The sequence below is a fragment of the Musa acuminata genome, chromosome BXJ1-2, assembly GCF_036884655.1.
Source record: "Musa acuminata AAA Group cultivar baxijiao chromosome BXJ1-2, Cavendish_Baxijiao_AAA, whole genome shotgun sequence".
NCBI lineage: Eukaryota > Viridiplantae > Streptophyta > Magnoliopsida > Zingiberales > Musaceae > Musa > Musa acuminata.
The window spans coordinates 21,596,637-21,603,234 of record NC_088328.1 but is presented as its reverse complement, the minus strand read 5'-3'; positions in this window follow the sequence as shown (position 1 = coordinate 21,603,234).

The window sequence follows — 6,598 nt, the reverse complement described above, 5'->3', positions numbered from 1 at the left end:
AGAAGTTTAATTGAATTTATGTTTATCTGATAACATGTGATTCTTGTCAGTTTTGTCATTGCATAAATTAAGCTCATTATTCTGTGGATTCTTCAAAATAACTGTAATTGTCCCACCTTGACTTTATAAAAAAAATATAAATCATCATTTTATTATATATAATTTACAAAAAAATATTTTTTTTTATATATTTTGAATTTAATTTTTTATCTTTACAATACCAAGTATTTTTTAACCGAAAGAGATTATATCTTCTTGGTAGGGCTATAAATGTTAAAAAATCTCTTCCACCAAATCTCAATTTTACTATGAATTAATAGGTTACTTTAAAAATAAATATAAAATAAAAATAAATCAACAATCATTACAAATACATGAAATATATTCAAATATTAACTATTAAATATGCATTGATAATATATCAATTCATTATAAAACATGTTTAAAATAAAATTCTTTTATAATAAACAAAATCATACATTAGTCACTATCTATATATCTAAATGACATATATAACAATAAGGTACAAAGGTATATATCACACATAATACTGTACTCTCTTAATAGTTGATAGAGAGGTATACTCTACGAGATAAATTTCTTCTAACAGTGGATGAAGTAATATCCCTTGTTTGCCCAAGTGGAGACATTCTCAACAACAGATGGAGGAATAGATTAGTCATCATAACTAACAATCATCTAATCCCTAATATGAATTACTTTATCTGTAGTTGGCAGGGATACATAATCAATCATGATCATTAATTTATATTCATTTATTCATTCATGTATATAGTCAAAGAAATATTATGATAAAATATCATAAGAGATCATGCTTGATATATGATCTGCTAAACAATGTCCATTGGTGGCTTGGCACTGTGATGGGCTCGTATCTCCTTTCATTAGATGCACTTTCAATATGGACCATTCAACACAATCATATATACTACATAATAATAATAATATTAATATCATTAATTTAATCTTAATAATATTTAAAAATCATTAATTAGTTTTTGTTGATATATTCATATTAAACTTTCAAATTCATTAAATCATAAAGACATAAAGACATCAAAGTCCTCAACCAACTAGATTCCTAATTGGAATAATCCAATTAACTTAAGCAAGATTAAATTTAGTTAGGATTTAATTGAATTGACCTCTAATCTTTATTAAACTTGAAACCATCGTATGGTCTAATTTGGATTTAATTAGTTTCATTTAAGTTAAATGAGCTTGAATGAGTCAAAGTGGTTTCGAATCACCATGAATTGACCTGATTGATCAAGTCGGTTTGGTTTAATCAACTAGTGACCTTAAATCAATAAGGGAAGGGGAATTGGACTAGGAGCTAGTCCATACTAAATTGACTTACTTAATCATTCAACTAGTCATATGTGTCGCATATGCCTCTCCTAGGTTGCATGTTGGATAGAGGTGTAATGGGTTAGATAGAGGATTGAAAGCATGCCTAACCTTAATCGCATAGTTAAGGCAGGCATAACCTCACAGGCCAGGCGAGCTTTGTCGCTAAACTAGGCCAAGTTTGGCTCACGAGTTGTGTCATCCCTAGCCACATGCATTGAGTCATTCCTGGCCATATGAGTTAGGTCGTGCCTAGCCATATGAGTTGGGTCGTGCTTGACCACATGAGCTATACTATACTTAGCCACATTGGTTGTGTCATGCTTCATCGTGGGAGTTTGGTTGTATATGCCACATGGGTTTGGTTGTACCAAACCATATGGATTGGATTATACTTGACAATATAGGCTGAGTCATGTCTGGCCACATGGGTTCGATTATGCTCGACCATATGGTCCAGGCTGTACTTGGCTAAAAATGCCGGGTCAACCTAGTTTGGCAGATCAACTTGACTCAGGTCAGACCCCAATTAAATCTCTCTTATCAAATTAAGTTTTAATATTTTTAAAAATATTTTAAATTATTAAAAAGTAACTTAAATCCATGAATTAAATAATTTAAATTCATGGTCTCAAATTAAAAAATAATAATAATAAAATTTCACTTATAATTCTTAAAACATACATATATAAAATGAATTCAAAATATTATTTTAATCTAAAATAAAAATTTTACAATTAAATCAATCTAAAATTCATTTAAGCATAAGAGACCATTATAAGTCAAATAAGCATTTTAACATCATAAATAAATTATTATTTTTTATTAATCATAAACTTTTGTAATTAAAGTATTATTATGTATTATAAAATTATAATAATTTTAATATTAAATATTTCAAAACATGAATCAAATCTAGTTAAAAAAGAATAGAGAATCCTATCTCTCCTTGGGAATCCTTTCTAAGTAATAATTTAATAATAATAGATGAAGATTAGCCAAATTAGTGTTGGGAAAAATTATTGCAATGGAATAATTCTTTCTCTTTGTGTGTTAAAATAGGTTCCTCACCAAAATATCAACTTATTACTAACAAAAAATATTAATCAGAGCAGCATAAATAATAGAACAATAAATCAATCACAAAGTGAGACATTAAATTTTTACGTGGAAAACTCAATACGAGAAAAACCATCGGACCATAGTCCATTTTAAACCTCCACTATCACCAATAATGTTAATAGGTTTATAATAAGTCTTCTCAGGAATAACTAAAGGGTCACCATAACATCAAGAACATAAATCTTGGCTCAACAATAGCATATCATCATTACCATAGATGAATTTCATCAAAGGAAAGGTTTAGGTCTCACCAAGTGGGTATATTAGAAAATTACCTCAGAGAGCACAAATCGTAGATTGACACCATTAGGATTGTAGAGCTTGTTGCATGAATTCTCCATAAAAAATTTGGACCAAAGCTGATGAAGTTTAGCTATTTGATCGTTTAGCAAAAGCCTCAAAGCCTTAACTTTTTCTCTTCTCTCTCTCTCTCTCTCTCTCTGTTTTGTTTTTGTGTCGTTCTTTTTCCGTTCGCCCACTTTTCACTCACACAAGACCCCAATTAGAGGAGTTGTAATAGTACTAAAATTTTGAATAAATCAATAATAAAAAGATGCCAATCCATAAAAACTCTGAACATCTTATAAGGATGTTAGTGTTGGACAAGTCTGAATAGCTTTAATCTTCTCAGAATTACTTGGATACTTGTAGAGGGTTAAGATGAAGCCTAAAAAAACTAGGCTAAAGGTCATGAAAGAGCACTTCTTAAGATTTACATATAGTTGTTCTCTTCAAGATTGATATGATAGTTCTCAAATGTTCAATATGATCAAGTTTGTTGTGACTATAAATAAAAATATTATCAAAGTAAATAATAACAAACTTCCCAATATAATGACGTAGAATTTGATTCATTACTCGCATGAAGATATTTAAAGCATTTTAAAGTCCAAATGGCATAACTAGTCATTCATATAAACCTTTTGAAGTCTGGAAAGTAGTTTTTCATTCATCTCATTGTTTAATACGGATTTGGTGATAACCACTTCAAAGGTTAATTTTAAAAAAATTTTGAGCACCAATAAGCATATCAAACATATCCTCGACACGTGGAATAGGAAATCTATACTTTATCATAATTTGGTTGATTACTCAATTGTCGATGCACATCCGTAAAGTTTCATCATTTTTTTGAGTTAATAAAGCTGAAACGATGCACAGACTTAAGCTTTCTCAAATATAACTCTTGTACAATAAATCCATAACTTGTCTATTTAACTCTTAATGTTCTTTTGGACTCTTCCGATAGTGAGATTTGTTTGACAAGATTGCTCTTGGAATTAGATCGATTCAATGTTGAATGTCTTGAAGAGGAGGCATGGCACTTAGAAGTTCTTCAGAGCAGGTGTCTTTGAATTCCTCCAAACTATCTTCTACTTCACTAGGAATTTCTATAGGCTGCATGCATTCTTTAACAACTAACATAAATACAACTCCACTTTCTTCACTTTCTCTTAAACTTATTTAAAGTTAGAAAGGTATTTCCTTGCCTTTGGGTCAAAGGTTTGGGAGCAAACTCTTCTTTATATGACCTATAGGTGTTCTTTCTACCGTCATACATAGTTCACCTATCATCTTGTCATGGTCTTCCAAAAAATATATGACTAACATCCATTGGTACTACATCACATCATATATCATCTTTATAATTTTTGTCAATCGAAAAAGTAACTAAGCATTGATTAATAACTCGCACCTCATTGCATTTCTTGAATAATGCAATTTGATATAGTTTAAGATGTGGTTCTGCCTTAAGCTTGAGCTTGTCTACTATATCTTGACACAATGTTCTCGCAATTGCCACTATTAATAACAAGAGAACAAACTTTGTCTTGAGACTTGCAGCGTGTCTTGAAAATATTATTTCACAACTATTTTTCATTGTAATCATCTCTTGGAGTAGCAAACACTCTATGGATTACCAAGCATGCACTTTCTTCGAGTGCAATTTCTTTAGAAGCCTCCTCAGGGTATTCATCATATGTTAGTTTTTCAAGATCTTCAAGTTATTCATTGTCATCTTCTTCTTCGACAAAATAAACTCATGTATCAACTTATCTATTTGGGCACTCAATTCATAGTGTCCTATTTGTTTGCATTTAAAGCAAGTAGGAAGATGACTAGTGCAACTAGATTGCCCTACATGGTTGGTAGGAGTTAGTTTAGATGTATTTTTTTCATGATTTCACTAGCTTTTGTTCCACTAGCATTAGAATGAGCTGAGCCAACTTTAGATGAGGAATGTAAAAGAACAATAGAATAACTCTTTGGTCCACTTTTAGCAAGTTTTGCTTCAACTTTTAACACAAATTGATACGCATCAAATAACCTTATCTCCACTTCATTTCAAATCATAACTCGTAGGTCGTCGACATATCTTGCAACAAGGCGTTCTTATGTCTCTTGAGTGTTATTTTGGGCTATCAACTTGTAGAATTCTTCAATGTAGTCGATGATGATTTTACTACCTTGCTGAAAATTGTTAAATTACGAAAAGAGAGTTTGAACATAATCAAATATAAGAAAATTCTCGCAGATATCATCTTTTCCCATGATAAAATCTTCATCTTCTCTTTTTGAAGGAATATTTTTTGCATCTTGTCCCACTAGATTGAAACATAACGTCGAAGTCTTGTAGTAATTAATTTTATTTTTTGATCTTCGAGTATCTCCTCGTACTCAAAGAATTTCTCAATAACATTAAGCCAATCAAGAAACTCTTTAGGTTGAGGTCAAACTCTCCATGGATGAGTATCCTATAACTTCTTTGGATGCAAGGGGATTTATGTCTTTGAATTCATCACTTCCATAACCATGAGCTTCTAGAGCCATGAGTTTCTTGACGTTCGAGGAGCATCTCTTCAACTTGTCTTCTTAATGTTTCAATTTTTGCATTCTTTTTCATCTCTTTATAGTTACATTTTTCTTTCGCTGTAATGTAATTGCCATAAGAATGATGTACTCCAAGAGCATAGCAAGGCTCTAATATCAAATGATGTTAACAAATAGGATGAGAAAAAAAGAGGATGAGAAAATAAGTGAGATATAGGACGTATAGAACTCTCTATTCCAAGACATACTAAGAGCTAATAGCTTTAAATACAAAAGTTTAAGAATGTTTCAAAAACTAGAATATCACATCAATCTTCCTTCCTTCCCTTTTTATAGATACTTGTACGTTGAATCCCTCAACTACCCAATTAGTGAGTCATGATTTACTAAAAATTAAATATAAATCATAATACATATTAAATTCATTTTATATTGTACCTTAATGGTTTTTAATTTTCATAATAATTATCTTTAAGATACAAATCATTTTTTTAAATGATAGAATTAAATTTAAAATTTATTATCTTGAAACTTGAAAATATTAAATGCTCATCGCATCATAAATATATTAGTATGTTGAGTGGAACAGAATCGTTTGTTGCCTTCAATCTTTTTAAAGTAGGGAAATTGTGACTATATCCTACTTCACTCATTTCGGTTGTCTCATTAGGCTTTGTTACGCATATGCGTATACATTTAATAAGAGCCAACACTTTGGACACTTGGGGGCTGTAGTCTATTTAAACATTAGTAACTGTTACGATTTACTACAAGTGTTTTGCTGTGATTCTAATCTTCTGTAGAGAACAGCTTCTTGTCAAGCTTTCTTAATTACCTTGTATTTTGTTATAACTACTTGATGCTGATACTTCTCAGTTTATATATTTTCTGCATGTACCAAACAGTATCATCTTATCATAAAGCATTTACAAGAAAACATAATTGCATGCATACACATTCAATGTCTAAGACATGCATGTATGGGCTCCCCTCCCAACTTTGCATCTGTACATGTGGTGGTCATGGAAGTGGTAGCTTGAATGTTCTACAGCATGTTTGTCAGCAAGGCAGGAGCCCAAGTGCCCAAGTGGTTGCCTGTGGACTGCAATTGCTGTTCTTCATGGAAAGCATATATTGTGTTTTTTGGTCAACTAGAACTGTAGACTCTGCTTTGGCTGTCACCTTTGATATGTTCATGTTGTCTTACATCTACCTGAGACCTTTAATTTTTATGGATTTAGATCTTTAGATGCAGGAGCTTTAAATGGCCTCA